An 18,257-nucleotide genomic window follows, 5' to 3' on the forward strand; every position below is an offset into this window, starting at 1 on the left:
TGACCCTGGTCACCGTGTTTACGTTCCTGGTCACCTTTCCACACCTAAACTCCCCCCAACAGTCCTTTCTTTGATTTAGCTGAAGATGTATTTCAGCCTAAATTCTAAGCCACCTCCTTGACTCACTCATTTCCCTGGCTGTCCCCAGGTACGTGAGATAGATATGTGAATAAACAGCTATTTTTCTCTTGGTAATCTACCTTTTGTTCCAGAGCCCCCAGCCAAGAACCTAGAAAGGTAGAGGAAAAATTAGTTTTTCCTACCCTATGGAATCAAAGTCCTGAGGCACCTTTCACTGAGATGTTTAACATAATTTCCAAACAAGCTTCTACCCAGAGATAAGAGGATCCAAGGATAAGAAATGAAACCCACACCAGACATAGAGGGTGTGTGTACGTATGTGTGTACTCAGAATTATACTAACCTCTTACAAACAGAACAATTATATTACATTGTATGGGAGGGGTGGTTAAAGGTATTAAATTGTTTAACAACAATATTTAAATCATACCACAACTTTTATAACCTTGATTTGGTGCCTTTTTTTTTTTAAATGTAGTATGCTTGTGGCTTCCAAATTTGAGAGCGACGTATGTTTCAATGGCCTGGATATGCACCCAAAAATTGCAGTAAGCTTTAATTATGCTGACTATAAACCCAAAATACATGGTACCCAGTATGACAAGTACGAGGATATTTATGGCAACAAGAGGCCAAATTGATCAAAATTAGAACTATTTTGGAAAATCTGGAAGGAATGTTGTCATAAGTGTGGATCTTTGGAAATTTCTTCTGGAAAGTGCAGCTCACTCTATGACACCCAGTGAGATAAGTCATCTTTTTTCTCAGTATTGATGGACCATTTTAATCTCTTAAAAATTATGTAATTTTACATTTATCTATTCCTTGAGTTACATCTGACACAATGGGTGCAAAAGCAACTTGTACATTGTCTGGTCCTATTAAATGCTAATTACTATTAGCACCAGACTACACCGAATGACACAGCTACGGTATACAGTGTTTGCACAGCCCAAATCTCACAGACTAGATCTTGAGGTGACCGGCAATCTGTGAAGTGCTGATTTTCTTACATAAACCTAACCAAAACATTAATGTAGAGGGCCATTTAAGAACAGCTCCCCAAGATGAGGGCTGGAGTGTTTGCCCCTTAAGGGCACAGAGCTGAGCGTTTGGCTCCGAGAGGTGTTTCGGAAATATTTGAATTGGCCTGAGTTCCCATGTGCAAGGCAGAACTGGGGGCCCTCGATGTGGACTGTTTGTTGTGGTTGCAGTTGCCAACACTGCTTCTCAAAGTTTCAGAGACGTGTCCGCTGAAGGCGATGCTATTCTCATCTTCTGTGTGTGCTGAAGAAAAAGGGCACCCCCGGCAGTGAACGAGCTTAAAAGTAAGTACATGTGTTTGCGTCAAGGGGAGAATGAAAGCGGGGTGCCGAGGGGATGACACCCCCACTGTGACGGACAGCTCTTGGGTACCTTCCAGATAAAGTGCCCCTTAAAATAACAGATCAACCTGAACCATTAGCTCTGCTGAGATGCCTTTCCCCAAAGGAGCAACTTCTCATTGTTAGGGGAAAATGCAATTTTAAAAAGATGCTGAATCCGGTTGGTGCCCCAGTCAGTCCCTAACTGTGACCTATGGTGAGCAGACCTCTGTCGGTCTCCTGAGGTGGTCAGTGAGCTGAAAACAACCTTTCAGAAGATCAGATACCTACGGTGAACTGTAGGTTTACATATTCTGGGAAAAGATAGATTGTGCCTGTGGCTAATAATAATTACATAACTGAAGAACCCAAAGGAAAAGAAAAGGGAGTTGGTCAATTTATCCCATTATAGACCTAGTGCCTCCTAGTTCGTGTCATTGGATTTCTCCTCTCCTCCACTCTGTCCTGCTCTCCACAGGGTTATTTACCAAAGAGTGAGTCGTGACATGCATGGGGGCCACTTTAACCTTAGAGAGAGAAAAATCTAATCACCCCTCTGAGACAGAAATCACGATCGTGAAAATGAGAGGGAGAAACCCCCCTCTCTGAGAGGCTTCCCGGCAGAGGCAAAGAGCTGCAGTTTTGAGACGATTTCAGCGTCATGTTCCTCCTCCTCTCTCTCACCCTCTCTAACGTTCAAATTTCTAGAGCAACATTTTCTTAACAGTGGTCAAAGAGGACTAATAATCAGGGTAGCAATAAAGAAGAAACAGATAACAGCGACTTGGAGCTAAAAGAAGTGGTAGGACTTAAAAAAAAAATTTAAAGCTGCTGAACAACTCCAGCTCTGCCTCCAATGAGATGTTATCTTGTAGCAGGATTTAAAAAAATTTTTTTTGCATGATTTACAGTTACTAATTATGTACCTTGAGAATTAGACACTAGGACATGTATCTAGTCTCTATTACCATCCTAGAGAGAAACAGAACACCGAATGCAAGTACTGAGTGTATCATTTAGAGTGCTATCTCAGCTGTTCAGAGGAAAGCATAATTTCTAGGGCTGAGGAAGAGGCAACTAAAATCACAGTTTACGTGGGACCCTTTGATCACTGTCTAGGTTAAAGTGAGTCCTCTCCTAGTTTCGTCCTTGCTATTTCTCTTTCTCTGCCAGGCTGGTGGCTTAATGATGGTGTGTGTGTATTTACCCATTGGCATGTTTGTGTCTGTGGCGTGTCTGTCTCATCATTGCCTCCTCGGGGTCACCATCTACAGCCGTACAGATTGTGGACTGTGCAGCATCACTGGTTAGGGCAGCGATGCTGAGAGTGAAAATCAGAACCACTGCTAAGTCTACTACAGACACCTAACATCGAAGGAAAAAGGAGCAACCCCTGTGAGAAGGGGAAGTAGGTTAAGCAGGGACAAAATCCTTAGGTAAGTAGAAAGGGATGAGGTAGAGGGAGTGAGAAATCTTTTTATCTTTAGTGGTAGGTGTGATCTTAAAGAATCAAAGGTAGATGTCTGGGGGCTTAGGTAGGCATGGTTGTTTTTTTAGCCCTGGGTGCTGGCCCAGGAATTTCCATAGTTCCCAAGGTAGCCCTGGAATCAGAACACTGAGGTCTGAGCCCTGGAGGTGGCCCTCCCTCTCCTGGGTCATCCTAGATCCACCTTCCTCCTTGGCTGTGAACTCTCAGTTGTGGCAATGCCACCCCCACCCCTCTGAGAGTGTGAGTTTGGCCAGGGGAAACAAACACACACATCCTTGGCATTAACTTTGCATTTCTGCACTTAAAGTTTCCCCAAACTTTTAATACGCTTATACTATACATTCTACTAGAATTTTTAGGCGAGGAGAGAAAATTCTGATTTGATCCTATTTTAATGGTTCCGGGGATTGTGCCCAGGCACTGGTATTTTGAAAAAAATTCTCGGGGGAGGGTATAACTCAGTGGTAGAGAGAATGCTTAATATGCACAAGGTCCTGGGTTCAATCCCCAATACCTCCACTAAAATAAAACAAATAAGATATCCTAATTACCACCTCCCCCCCAAAAAGAAACAAAAAGCTCTCACTCCATCCTAACATTTATCTCAGGTTGAGAAAGGCTGGATGGAGCCTGGATGAACTGGATTGGAATCCAGATGGCCCTGCTGGGGCTCTTTACTTTCTAGGTGTCCATCTGTGTTGCCAATACACCCCCTACACACACCTCCTTATTCATCCCAGATCTTCACAAAACTCCATCAGGCATCTTTCCACAGGGTCGCTCTTGAGGCTGGAGAGCTCTCTTGGCAACCAGAAAAGTATGCAGCGGGGAAGGCAGCTGATTTAGCCGTGCCGACTACCTCCATGTGACTTGGTGCCCCTTCCCTTGGAGCACACAAGCCTGTCTGCTCCTTCCACGGGGCTCCATCTTAGTTGGTGCCTTCAAGTGAATCCCTGACTTTCAGGACTTTGGAGGATTCAAATGTCTAGATCACAATCTGTACAGCAGCATCACCTCTCTGTGGAATGCTGGATTCGTGCTCAGCATCAAAGCCACAGAGGAACGGCTGGCATCTTGTTGCTCAACCTGGACTCAGAGACAATTAGCAGAGAGTGGAATTGCGCTGATGAGAGGAGCAATCGTACAAGATAGACTCAGTGTTAAAGGTTGGGAGTAGGTGGCTGTTTGTCTTCTGACCAGAATCCTGGTGGTTTAATGACCGAGAAGTATGCACTGAGTTATATATTGAGACTTGTGATTACGTGAGAGATCCTCCAACAGATTAGAACATCTGTGATCAGTCCTGGAAGGTTCCAGAGGCCTCTGCTTCACCCCAGCCCCACAGACGGCCATCTTCAGCCCTCTGTGTCTCTGCTGTGCTTGTGTGCTGTGTCAGAGATAATGACATCAGACAGGCCTGCGGAGACTTCTTCTCCCTCCTCACAAATTTTTAATAAAACTCTTTGAACAACAGAGCTGGGCATCTCTGGAGCCTGAAATTAAAGCAATAAGCTGGAAGATTACTCACTTGTCAGTCTGCACCCAACTGCCTCACCAATACAACATTCCAGGGGAGTTTTTCTAAATCTGCCGACAACGTGAGGCTCTCCATCTGGAGGCTTTTTTCCTTATTTTCATAGGAAGAAAATCCAGCACCGAGGAAGAGAAAAAGAGACACTTCAGTCTCCACCAATGATGACACATGTATCAAGCCCAGACTCGGGTGTTCACAAAAAGTAATTTGGGGAGACCATCGCTCCTGAATAAATAAGTGTCCCCAGGTTAGATTTCCCAAGACAAAAATGTCATCACGGTTGTTGGTTGGGTGACCACTGCTCATCCATCTGCCTTGCAGGAGGCATGGCTGCTGCAGGTTCCCCGACTCTCTGGGCTCCCACGTTCACACTGATCGTGAGGCCCACTGTCTCCCTGGCACTGGGGAACAAACACACGGCCGCAGGGAGCTCACACACCAGGGGGCAAGGCCGACAACAGACATCCACATAAGTCCTCTAATGTTATGTCAGGTAGTGCTAAAAGCCACAAGAAAAAAACAAAATACACATCATGGGGCAGTCCGTTACGGAGGACTGGGGATATATTAGAGATAGGGCATTTTCAAAAGGCCTCTGAGATCTAGGTTGTAAATTAAGTGTCTATGTAGGTTGGCCCCTTTTCCAAAACAAAATCTTGGCATTCATTCTGCAAGTAAAATTATCTGGTTTTCTAAAATAGAGACTGATTTAGCCCTGGCTGAAAATGAAGAATTTAATAGCCCCTCCCATCGCCCCCCAACCAACCTTGACTTCCCTACCCTCCTTGTCCCCGTTTCCCCCCCAGCCCCCTTCCACTTTTGTCCTTCTCTTATCTTTTCTACCTACTCACTGCCAGGAGAAAAACAAATGCAAAACATTCCTATCCCTTTATACACTGGGGGATATTTCTAAAGTCCCAAGCTCTCTTAAGACCAATAGGAAAGCTTGCAGCAGCTAACCTCTGCTGTCCTGCCCCTTCTTGCCGGGTCCCCCATAGTGTAGATCTGACAGTGGGTATTTGCAGGCTCTGGCCCAGGCCTCCTATAATGTACATATAAACATGGGTCTCCTGCTAAAAACACCTAAAGAAAATGGAACACCACCAATCTAAGTTCTGTACTAATATCACCTTATTTTCCACATTAAGGCATGGACTCTAAATGAGGTACCGATGGTGCTGTATGGTTTAGTGTCCTGGCAGGAATCACAGTTCCATGCAAGGGGTTTAAGTGAAGAGAATGTAACAGTTGGGTGATTGTGAGTGGTGGGGTGGGAGAAGGAAACAAACAGTGGATGGGGAAGCGGCCAGACATTAGAGAACAGAAAGCCATTAGCACTTCCAGGGCTGAAGGGCCAGGGGAAGGAGAATTTGCTCCCAGAGCCATTGAGGACATGAGTCCTGGAGGCAGTGACCTGAGGGGTGCTGCCTGTTGGAGGGGAGGCGAGGAGCCAGGGCAGAGCAGAGAGGAAACACCCAAGCAGGCAGTCTCTCCTCCCACACTCTGGCCTCAACCCACCAGAAGTCATCTGTCCAGGAGCCTAGAGAGTTTGGCCCTAAGGTAAGAAGCAAGGACAGAGAAAGGAGTCAGAGGAGAGCAAATGCAGAATGTGGAGCCCCCCTGCTCACTGCTTATGAGATGCCCTGTCTATATGTGTGTCCACAGTGGTAACTACAACCATTGAGCTTTTTTTCTTCCTTCAGTTTTAACAGCCAAATATTGAGCAACGTCACATTTCGTAAATGGTCTCCCTGATCAAAGTGTGAAGGTGACCTCATTCAGTTCCAGGTTTTCATTTAATCTGTTTTCCGTGATTGGTCTGTGAAGAACTTAATCTGGCCGTGTGTGTCCTGGCTGTGGTCTCTCCCCTTCCCAGGCCCTTCTTTTGTACTTGAAGATAAAAAGGTCATTTCAAAAGAATTTAATGATTTCCTTTCTAAGTAAACTCCTAAGAATTTCCCCTTCTATTCCATTTGTATGAAGGGACTGCCTCTAATTTTCTTATTCCTTCTTATTATTTTTTTTTTCATAAAGAAATGTAGAACTTGAAAGTCATCCTAAGGTCATTTTCCTGTAGTAGAAGCCAGGAAGATGAAAGCTCAGTGATTGGGGGGTGGGGGAGCGCTTGTCACAGCCTGGTTCCTGCTGAAGCCTTTCCAATGACTGCATTTTCTGGCTCTGGCTACAATTATTTCATGAGTTATATTATGGGCCATAGTAGTTCCTTTCTGAGCTGAAATAGTTTCCTTGGCCTTGGCTGAGAGTGTTCTTTTTTTTTTCTTATGAAAAAGACAACCCTTGAGAACTCTGCCAAAGACACACATTCACACAAACCTACCTACTAAGTCTGCGTTTAAAAAATGTAATGGTTCAGCTCATGTATATTTGAGAAAAATGGTTGTTGTCTCCATCTTTGCCCATTTTGAAGAAACAGATCTGCCTGTTGCTTCCCTGGAAGAGCCCTTTCCTTTGCTGCATACCATATATGAACAGAGAGAAACCACCTTTAAACTGATATTGATCCACGGGCTTTACCAACCCAAAGCCCTACAAAGGGCATGTCAGATCATCTTAAAGCTGAATAGCATTACTGATTAGACCTGGGATTTATGTTTCTGTGCCTTGGATAGCGCCTGACGAACACCTCCAGCTCATGGTCTTTGTAGCTCAAGACTAGTTAAGGCGTGCGCGAAAGAAATCTCATTGGTATCAAGTGATGTTTCATTGAGACCCTTGAGGCTTTACTGTGGCATGGGAGTCATGTCACCTCTATCTGTAGCTCTGGAAAGTTCAGGTGTTCAACCTTGAAGAGAGGATCTCCACCCACAAAAATCTCTCCTCAGCCTGTTTCATGTTAAATGCAATCAGTCACCTTTCTCCTCACCCCTGCTAAATTAAGTAAGTTAGCTGGGGGCAGGTAAGAATCCAGTGGAGACATTGTCATATAAGTGCTGCTGAACTGTGGCGTAAGAAGCTATAATGGAGCCATCAACACAGTGGCCAAAAGCAGAGGGAAGAAAGCCCACCCCAAGTACAGCCGCTGAAGTCCCTGCATTCCTGCGTGCTGTTTTATTAACTGTCTGTTTCCAGGTCTGATGTCTGGAACACGAAATGTGCTTGTCTTGCCCAGTCTGGCTTTTTTTGTGCAAATCTAGAACCTCAGATGTGGTCCTAAGGTCAGAGGAACAGTCCTTCTCTGTAACTTGGTGGGTGGGTGGTTTGTCTATCTAGGTTGGTGGCAGGAAATGCTCTCTTTCTTGGATATAAACAGAGGAAGTTCTTGCCAGTTCCCGACCCAGAGGGAAAAGAAAAGAGCATCCCAGCCTGGCATCTTCTGGGGTATGGAGCCCCTCCTGCCATGACTCTGGCTCCTGGTAATACAGAATTTTCAAACTTCAAGAGGCTGAAATTGGGAGAGCCTCCTGAGTTGCTAAGCTGATGAGCAGACACCTGGCAAGCATCGGGATCTCTGTGTTGTTGTCTCTTCGATGATAAACAGAGTCACTAATTGTTAGAGCACTATTTCGAAATTGTTGACATTTAACCTGGAAGTCAGATCCCATCCTTTCCCTGCTACAGTCCTCCCCCCGCCCCTCCACCGCTTTCCCACTGAAATTAGAATAATAAAAAATCTCAACTTCTTCCTGGCTTTTTCCTGATCCCTCCCTACTGGCCAGTCTCATTCTCTTCTCTTTCCCTCTGTTTTGCAAGGCTCCAGCCATGCACTGGCTTTGTCTCGTCCTTCAAGCATCCTTAACTGTTTTTTTTCATCAGGACCTTTGTACTTCCAGGCCTGTCTTACCTCAAAATGTCCTCTTCTTAGAGGTCTTTTTCTCCTCAGACCATGTTCCCTAAAATTGTGCCTGTGTTGCAAGGACTCTTTTACTCACCATATCACCCTGTTTATTTGCTTCGTACTAATGATGACAATCATGGGTTTTTTTTTTTTTTGTTTTTTGTTTTGGTCTGTTTCCACCATTAAAAACTCCAAAGGGTAGTACTATTGTCTTGGTCACTGTCATGTCTCCATCAGCAAGAACAGACAATAACATGTAGCAGAACTCAAAATTGTTAAATGAAGTAAATGAATCCTGTTGGTTAATATTAATTTCCAGTATAAATCATTTGTGAAGATGAGAATGATAGGTTCACAGTCCACATTCTCTTAGAGCCTCAGACTACTGAAATGCAAAGAATCACAGCAGTATCGGTCTTTGCTATAAGGCGTCTCCCCTGACATGAGTGGGGGTGCCAGGTGGGCTGGAGTGAACTTGCAGCTTTAGTTTATGAATTAGTGAAATTAACTGACCACCAAAAGAAGAACTCTGGAGAAGTACTCACTCTCCTCTTTTTTCCCCCACTTTGGGTGCAAAGATGGGCAGTGGTAATAGTTCTGACAAAGAATTTTTAATCTGTTTTATTGAAAACGAAGTAATGCTTTTTAAACTTCTGGCATTCCTCTTCTGCCAACTGGATATCATTTCTTCCTTTTGTAATAGAGTCTATAGACATTTCAATTGGTATAAGATCTTATATATTAAATTTTTATGCTTTTCTTTTTCCACACTTCCTGATGCTTTCCTGTAGTTGCTACAGGGTCCACATTCATACAAAGATAATTAGGATTACTGTATTCAAAAATCAGAAGGGAAAGATCTAGTTAACTGCAGATTTCTTTGTTTCTACCCTTCAAACATCCTAAACTGGTTCTTGTGTCAGGACCCAGTTACTAATGGAGTTTTACTTTGAATCAAAAGCAAAGGATCTGAGGGGGATCAGCATCCCACTTAGGGGTTTATGCAACAACAAAATTTGAAAAGAAAAACAGAGTCCGGGTCTAAAGGTGGAGGAGACAACAGATCTTGCCCAATTCAGCCCTTCCTGGGGCACAGAGATGTAGCCCAGATGTGACCTGGAAGGGCCAGACCTGGGGAGTCCAGGGGAGAGGAGAGAGTACAGAGGTGGCAGAGGACAGCCAGTGGCCAGAGAGCCGCGTGGAAGCTAAGCTACAGGTGGGGGTGGCCACCTCTCTTTATTCAGGGAAAGGGCCGATGAGGAGGGTCTCCCTTGTGTAAGGAGGGCAGCTTTCTTCCCCAAGCTGTCTGGAGCTTGGCCCTCAGCAACAAGGCACCCATCTGTACCCTGAGACGTAGCATCTAACTATCCCACCTGAAAGCCACTTTGGGAACACAGGGTGAGGTCCTTGGTGCCCTAGGAGAGGCAGGGTCAGGTGGACCTGACGCAGACCCGACCAGGTGGGGCTGGGGAGAGGGGAGATTCACTCTGTGCACACACATCTCACTAGGCAGGAGACGGTAACTACCAGAGTTAGGGCCCGTGCCTTATGTCACAAGAAGCCCAACCAACATGTCACTTCTAATTTAGAGAACTCCTGAATGTACTTCCTGGGGATTCTGGCCTTGACAAAATAAAATATGGAAAGCAGTTTTTATGATCTCGAGTTCCAGAAGGTAAATAAGCCTGCATCATTGTTGGCCAGCTACTGATGTCATCACTGTCCAAGGGTGAGGAGTGGGACCAGTCCACATCTGACCCTCAAGGGAATAAATACTTTATTCTGCTTAAGAGTCTGTACCCTCCTTAGTCTCTGTAGACTCATAACCCACCTGCCACTTCCCTACTAGGGAAGCCAGCAGGGCACTGAGAAGGGGCAGCGATGAGCATGATAAAGACGTCTTGAAACTTCACCCTGTTGTCTTACTCATCATCCCCACTCAAAAAGGAACTCGCCAGCCCTAATAACCCTCTTGTTGGGAAGCTGCCACAGTGGTTTTCCTTTTTTTCCTCCCTCATGGGGAAAGAGGAAGAGGCTTTTAGTATTTCAACCTAACACTTTTGCAAGTTATTAGGGACATTAATTGTCTAACCACTGGCTGCCTCGTCCTTATAACTCCAGCAAGGGTCATGGTCCTCGGGCTCTTGGGAGACACCCTGAGATGCTGAATGCCCAGTCCTTGGGACTGCGGGGTCTCCAGCAGGCGGGGCTGGAAAGAATAGTGAGTGACCGGGGGACCCACCCTCTGCAGTCTCTGCTCGCTGTTGAGTCTGTTATAAAAAGCCAGCCCGGAGGACACCTGCTTGCCCCTTGGTGGTGGGCACAGCTGCTGTGACAGTGACACACGGTGTGGGGGTGGGGTAGGGAGTAGCACACACATCAGTCCCTCTGCTGTCCTCTTTCTCCTGCCTTTCCCACCCTCCAGAGAATGTCTCTTTTTCCATTTTTTTTTTCTATTTTATTTCAGGGAAACTTGGGGTTGCGGCAGTTTATTTTGTCCCGCGCTTCCTTGATCTAATGTTCATGGTCTGCAAATACTGCGATGTGCAAGGGGGTCTGGAGCCTGGTTTCCAGATTTTGGAACTAGAGAATCTGCAGTGATCAGTGGTCAGTCTGTCTTCCATTCCAACTTCCCCAGAAAGGGTTAACCTTAAGGCGGGTGTCAGCACAGGCTGGTCTCCCTCTCCTGGCTGATAGGCTGCAGGGCTTACCATATTAGGAGTGTGTGAAGTGAAGATTCAGCTCCCAGCTTACACAGCAGAGCTCTGCTGTCAGTCTGAAACCCGCACTATATTTAGTAACAGGCCCTGGGGAACAGCAGCTCTGAGTGGGAGTGGGTTGCTGGAATGCACTTGCGTAGTGAATCTCTACTCCAGTCCCCAAGGAGGCTTGAAGCTGAAGCCCTAGAAGAGAGCTTGGCTCTTCCTCCCTCCACCTCCTCCAGCTTCATCTTCAGGGCATCTTTTTGAGGTCAGGGAAGAAGTCAGTCCCTTCATCTCTATTGCTTGTTTTTTAACATGGAGGTAAGGGATCATGATTGCTGAATAAACGGTCACCGCAAACGTTGTAAACAGTGAATTCTCTCCATCCAGCTCTCCCTTCTTCTCTCATATCAAGTTAACTAATCACTAATATGAGTGGAATCATGTTACTGCCTTATGATTTCTCTACTTAGGAAATAAAAGGAACTGCCTCCCTTTGGTTTTGCAGGAAATGTATCTTTGGTACTAAAAGGATTTTATTTCACATTATAGAAGCCCCTGGGTCTAAAACTATGTCTTCCTTTATAAAATATAATCATATATATAGAACATAATTATTACATATGAATTGATTTCTTGTAAGTCCATATAAATTTACATAATATAGTAACATTCTCCGAGACTAAAAATAAATGAAAGATAGTCTTATAAGTTGTTAACTCATTTGATGATATGGAAGTAAGTGCCTTGTTTAGTTGACTTATGGTAGCTCCGTTTTAAGGGTCAGTTATCCAGGAACCATCAGTTCCAGGGGCAGGTCTTGTTCTCTGCTAAATTTGCCATTTCAATTGACCGAGACTTTAGACAGATTTGGCCAAGGTCATTTCTGACTGTGAGGCTTGGGAAACATTATAATATGGGATTCTCCTTATTGCCACATATTTACATCTGCTACAACCCCTCTAATTTCCTCAGATTATCTGGTGGTTGGGTGGAGAGTTCTAGATACAATATTGCATAGGCTTGAAGTTTCTGGTTGGGAAATTCATTTGGATATAAAGCCAAAGCCATAGCACGTGTAACCACCATCCACTACAGCTGGAATGCTTTTGCTTCAGAGCTCCAGCTAGGATGAAATAATTGGGCTATTCAGATGGTTCTGGTTGAAACTAACACGTTGTAGTATAATCTAATATGCATGATTTGGTGAGAACTGCCAGCAATCTGGTAAACTGAAGACCTTTGGATACTGCAAAAGGATACTGGGGATCCTTTCAGGAAAAGAAGTTAACTGGGTCAGCAGCACATGCTTTTGTGTGCAGTCACAGGACTGATCATTACTGTTCAGCTAAAGTGCGCACAGCAAATGTAAAATGTAAAACTTCTCCAGAGACGGAGAAAAGGGTTAACCATGCCACTTCAGTGCAAACCCAGAAGGTGCTGGCAAAGCTGGGGTGGGGCAGGTCCTGAGGATAGAGGCAGGGTAAACAGAGGAGGGAAGGAAGGTTAAGACTTGTGTACTGATAGTGAGAGACAGAAGCCCAGGCAGAAGCAGGAGTCAGGATGAGACGCACCAGAGATGACGGTGCCCGTAGAGGCACATGGTGGGGGACATGGTAACAGGAACCTCAGGGAGGCAGTGCTTTGAGGTCGGCTAATTGGGTGCCAGGGTCCTGCCTCTAGAGGACCAGTCAGGCAGACACATCAGCAAGAATCTAGCTTCCAGATAATTACAGTTCATGATAATGATTACGATAACTAATGTTTATTACCCATTATGTGCCAAGCATGGAAAACATTGAGCTAAGCACATTATATGCATTGTCTTGTGTCATTTTTACAGTAACCCTATGAAGTTGATTCTCTTATTTTCATCATTAAACACATGGGGAAACGGAGGCACAGAGGTACTTGGTTAAGAAACTGGAGCAGAGATTCAAATCCTGATCTGACTAGAACCCCCAAACTTAACTACTTCACCATACTAATCCCCTAAAGGCTAGAGATCTTGAAACAAGTTTAGGGCTTGATCTTAAGACAAAAAAAAAAAAAAAAAAGGAAGCTGTTTCTGGAACTGCTATTTTTAGCTCTACAAGTTGGATCAGATGCTGTTATATATTACAGTTCTTATCATTTGTAAGGCATCGGGCTAAGTGCTGGGCCGACAGAGATAAATTTGACACAGTCCCTCAAGGAATATTGTGATAGACAAATGCGTAAATCACAGCACAACAGGGTAAGTGCTTATAGAGCCAGATATTAAGTACTAGGTGGGGAGTTAAGGATGAAAGGAGCCAGAGAAAGCTTGAAGAGGTGATATTTAAGGAGCCTTGAGGGGAGAGTTACAGCTCCCCATTGACAGGCAATGAAGGCTGTTCTAGGTGGGGAGAGGGAACTGCTTGTCTCATCTGGGACCGATAAGCGGCCCTGTGTAGATGGAGGGATAGGATATGAACCTAGGAAAGTAGGCTGAAGGCATATAATAAAAAGCCTTACATCCCAGAGTAAGGAGGTTAAGGTCCATTGAATTTTGAACTAGAGCTCCAAAGATCTCCTTGTACTAAGGTCAGGACTGAGTCTGCGGGCTAGTGCTAGAAACCTGAGCTTGGGGTAAAGGAGAAATCCTGAATTAAGCAACCAGCATAGCCTGATTAGATCCAGATAAACAGGATCTAAGCCAAAAAATCTGCCCTGCAGGGTCATAACTGTCTTTTGGAATAAATAGATGAGCCATCTTCCTTTGCCCTACAACACCCTTAGCACATTAGTCTGAGCTTCTAATGAAAACTTGTTCTAGGACTCAAAGATTTTCAATTTCCTTTTAACCTGCAAGAAGCTGATTAAATTAAGCACTATTGACATCCAGGCTCTTAAAATAGAAACTCATTTAAAGGGATCAGCAGTCAGAATAACACATACAGTGTCACCCTCTGGTTCCCTTTCTGCCACCCTCCTTTGGTTCAAGAGAGGGGATATTTTTCATGGATGAAGCTCTGTCAACTTGTAGGTTTCCCTGGTGAACCCAACTCTCCACCTTCTTAGTAGGTACTTGAAGAAAAATCACAGAACCAGACTGACTCCTTCAAGTTTAGGATAAAAACCTCAAATGGGCACCTGCCAATGACCAGGAATCCTACTGTGCTTCTGCAGAAAGTGCACTTTCGTCTTCTTCCAGAGAGTTGTTTCCTACCTTCTCCTCTCTCCAACTTCCCACACCTGCCTTCTTCTCAACTAACGCCCTCATCTTATTAAGAATGGAAAACCTGACCTTCCTGCCAGCCTTCTCTACAAACCTGCTCACACCCGTGCCCATCAGAGGTCAGCTCCTGCACTTGTGTGCCCTGGTCTCCATCCCCTTATCTGTTTATGGACCTCCCCCTTCCTTGCTCCCCTCTTCTCCATCATCGATTTCTTAGTCTCTATTTGCTCAGTCCGTAGTGTACAAATGTGCTTTAGTATCTCCCACTTAAAAAAAAATTTTACATTTCCCAATCTCACATCCCCCTCCAAACAGTGTATCATTTCTGAGTGGAGTTTTACAGTAAGATTTCTGGCACAAGTTATCTAAATCTGGAATCTCTACTTCCTTACCTCCTTCTTCCCCTTCAAGTCTTCCCAACCTGGCTTCTTCCCGCATTATTCTACTGACGCTGCTCTCGCATCTGTTGTGCACTGATACAGCTCAAAGGGTTTGGAGAAAAACACACAACCATGCTGACTGACGTGACTTTAAGCTTGTTATTACTACTAACAGGTCCTTAATGCTACCCAGAGGTTCCACTACATTTCTCTAGTTTATCTACACTCCCAGTCTCCGGAGTATTTTATACTTTTTCTTCTCAGACCTCCAATATGTTCCCATTCATACTCTGGTAGATGACCTTGCTTCCTACTTTACTTTCTTGCTTTACGGAAAACTAAAAAAGTTGGAAGAGAACTTTCACAGTGGACACACCTGAATCGACCCAGTACTTGTCCCTGTGTCCAAACTTCTGTCGTGTTAACTAAGGTGTCCATGGTCCTCACCAAGGCCCACTCCACCATTTGTGCCCTAGATCCCATCTTCTCTTACCCACTCATTCAATGTCCTGGTAATTCTGCCCTGTCCTCTTGATTCATCAATGTTTTTCTCTACTAGGTTATTCCCAGCACCCTACAAATGTGTTCCTTCTGTGAAAAACAACAGCAACGTGGTAAGAACAAAAACTTCTCTGGGCCCCAGTACTCCTCCAGCTACCACTCCCATTTCTTTGAACCAGGTTCATTTTGCCCAAAGCACAGCAAGCCAAAAAGGCTGAGATGCAGAGGTGTGCAGCACAGAGAGGGTTTATTCACAAGGCAGCCAAGCAAGGAGACAGGAGAAAATCTTGGATCAGCCTCCCCAGAAGAGGTGAGAGGCTCGGGGTATTTATGAGATAAGGAATGAAGCAGCAGGGCAGTCTGAGGCATGGGGACTGATTGGAAGACGGTGCAGTAATCGTGGTTCTGCACAGGCACAACGAAGCTCCAGGCCTCTGCACGTTCAAACATGGAGACACTCAGCACCATCTGAAGGTGAATTTCTCAGCCCTGTGATGTCAAAGGGTCACTGAGCAGACTCTCACGCATGCCTATTTGGAGGGTGAGTGGTCCTGCCTAGTCTTCACCAGCTCTGCTGAACTACACATAGCTGACTCCAAGTTCTTGGGAAAACAACTCATGCAAACATCTTATTAAGCTACATGCTACTTGGAGGACATGCAAATCTTTAGTAGCAATCAATAATTAAAACAGCCTTGATGAGTGAAGGCAGGTTACAGGTAAAATGGATTTGACTGATGATTACCCACAGTTTCATTTGTGTAGCCAACTGTTTTGAAAGAGCAGGCTACACTTGATATCTCTAGATTCACTCCTCATTTTCTCCTGAATCGACCCCAGTCAGGCTTTTCCCGCCAATATCCCTCGATCCACTCCAAGAAAACACCTCTTAACGAGATCAACCAATAGCTTCTATGTTATCAAATCCAAAGGTTGATGCTCTTGTTTGATGGATCAACAGTGTTTGACTGCCCTTCTCCTGGGAACACTCAGTTCACTTGGCAACCCGGACTTCACACTTGCCTAGTTTTCCACCGACCTCTCTGCACTCTCCTGTCAGCCTCCTTTTCTGGTTCTTCTTTGTTGCCTTAGATGGTGGAAAGGGTCAGGGTTCAGTGTGTAAACCTAGTCTCTTTACTTTCTACACTTGGTCTCTTGGTGGTTTCATCCAGTCTCGAGGTTTTAAATTCCATATGTGTGCTCTGATGACTTCCTATTTCGTATCTTACCCTGGTTCTCTTCCCTGAACTCCAGATCCATTTAAGTGTCCAAATGCCTATTCAGCTTCTCCATGGGGATAATTAACTTTGAAGTGCTTGTTAAAAAGCCCAAAACTGAATTCTTCATTTTCTCTCCCTAAACCCTGCTTCTTCTGCAGGCTTCCTCATCTCAGTAATGACAACTCCATTCTTTAAGTTTCTCAGACCAAAGTCACTCTTGACTTCCTTTTCTTCCTCACATCCCACATCCAGTTCATCAGCAAAACCTGTTGGCTCTACCTTCAAAATATTTCTGAAGTGTAACCACTTCTTACCACCACCTCCACTGTTCATAATCCAGGCCAGCCATCATCACTTATTGCAATAATTACATTATTTCAAGAGCTTCCTAACTGGTTTCTACTCTTTTTAATTTATTTTTTGGCCTCTGCTTCTGTTCTTGCTTCCATATAGTCTGTTGTTAACATAGCAGCCAGAATGATCCATTTCAAACTCCAATCAGGTCCTATAAATCATCTAATTAAAAACTTGCAATGGGGTTGTTGGTGGGGGGGATTTGTTCAGTGGTAGATCACATACTTAGCATGCAGGAGGTCCTGGGTTCAACCCCCAACATCTCCCATTTAATTTAAAAAAAAAAGAAGAAAAGAGAAATAGAAAAAAGCTCTTTATGCTTAAAAAACAAACAAACAAAAAAAACACTTCCAACATCTTTCAGAATAAAAGTCAAAGTTCACACTGTGTCGACAGGACCATCCCTGTTCTGACCCCATTCCTTCTCCACTCTCTCCTGATATCCTTCTTGCTTCCTCCTCTTTGACCAGCTGGCCTCCTTGGCTCTTTTTTCACATGCCAGGCACAATCTTGCCTCACGGCCTTTTCAACCATCTTTCCCTCGGCTTGGAAAACTTCTCCCCAGACATCTGCATGCCTCATCCCTCACCCAGGGGTCTTACAGAAATGTTGCTTTGCTCTTTATGCCTTCCCTCACCAGCCTGTCTAGAATTGCCTACCCTGCCACCCCCACAACTTCCGGTCTCCATTCTCAGCTTTATCTTTGGCTTTCACACTCACTACTATTTTACATACTGTATGTTTTATTTATTTATCTTATGATCTGTCTTTCCCACTATAAGGTAAACTCCAAAGGGCAGGGATCTTTAAAATGTTTCACTCACCACTGTACCTTCAGTATCTAGAAGAGTGCCTGGCACCAAACAGGTCTTTGCTCAACTGTTAACAGGATGAGTAAGATAACGACAGAGAAGATCTAACACCTTTTAGTCACGTGGGGGCAGACATGAATATACAGAGAACTGGATTTAATCAGGGCCCGGTTTCTCCCAGCAACCACTTCATTATCCCAGCTTCCCACAATTATCCATATAACTTTGGAAGAATTAACAATTTCTGTCAATTTTTCTAACAAATATGGAATCATAAAGTGCTAACCCTCCATTGAGACTAAAGGTACTTAAAACAATGCCTAAGTGAGGAGGGTACAGCTCAGTGGTAGAGCGCATGCTTAGCATGCACAAGGTCCTGAGTTCAATCCCTAGTATCTCCATTAAAATAAATAAGTAAACCTAATTACCTCCCCCCAAAACAAAAAAGATAAATACAGAGAATATTTTTTTAAAAAAGCAGTGCCTAGAACAGACAGTACTCAATAAATGTTATCAGTCGTTACTCTTCACACTAATTACTGTTACTATGGAAACTCTCTCCCTCTGCCTCCATGATACCACACACGTTTATGGTTTCCTCTTACCTCGCTGGCTCTCCCTCCTCTACCTAACTGCTGAACATCAGAGTGAGCCCCAGAGCTCAGTGCTAGGCCTTCTTCCCTCTGCTGCACTTTGTTTCTAAATAATGTTATCCTTATCCAGTCCCTCAATCTGTAATACCACCGATGTTGATTACTTTCAAATTTGCATCTCCCCCCCCTTTATGCTGATAACTTTCAAATTTGTATCTCTAGCCCAGACCTC

The 18,257-nt window shown here is 44.5% G+C and overlaps 1 long non-coding RNA gene across 4 annotated transcripts in view; it reads left to right on the forward strand.

Moving 5' to 3' along the window:
- Positions 1-1,139: 1,139 nt before the first annotated feature.
- The window catches only part of LOC123612975 (uncharacterized), a 99,258-nt gene continuing 82,140 nt past the window's right edge, over positions 1,140-18,257 (forward strand). For all 4 annotated transcript variants that reach the window (XR_006720294.2, XR_006720295.2, XR_012510658.1 and 1 more), the window contains exon 1: positions 1,140-1,409. This is a non-coding gene — a long non-coding RNA (uncharacterized LOC123612975). The remainder of the gene's footprint in view (positions 1,410-18,257) is intronic.

The sequence above is a fragment of the Camelus bactrianus genome, chromosome 12 (assembly GCF_048773025.1).
Source record: "Camelus bactrianus isolate YW-2024 breed Bactrian camel chromosome 12, ASM4877302v1, whole genome shotgun sequence".
NCBI lineage: Eukaryota > Metazoa > Chordata > Mammalia > Artiodactyla > Camelidae > Camelus > Camelus bactrianus.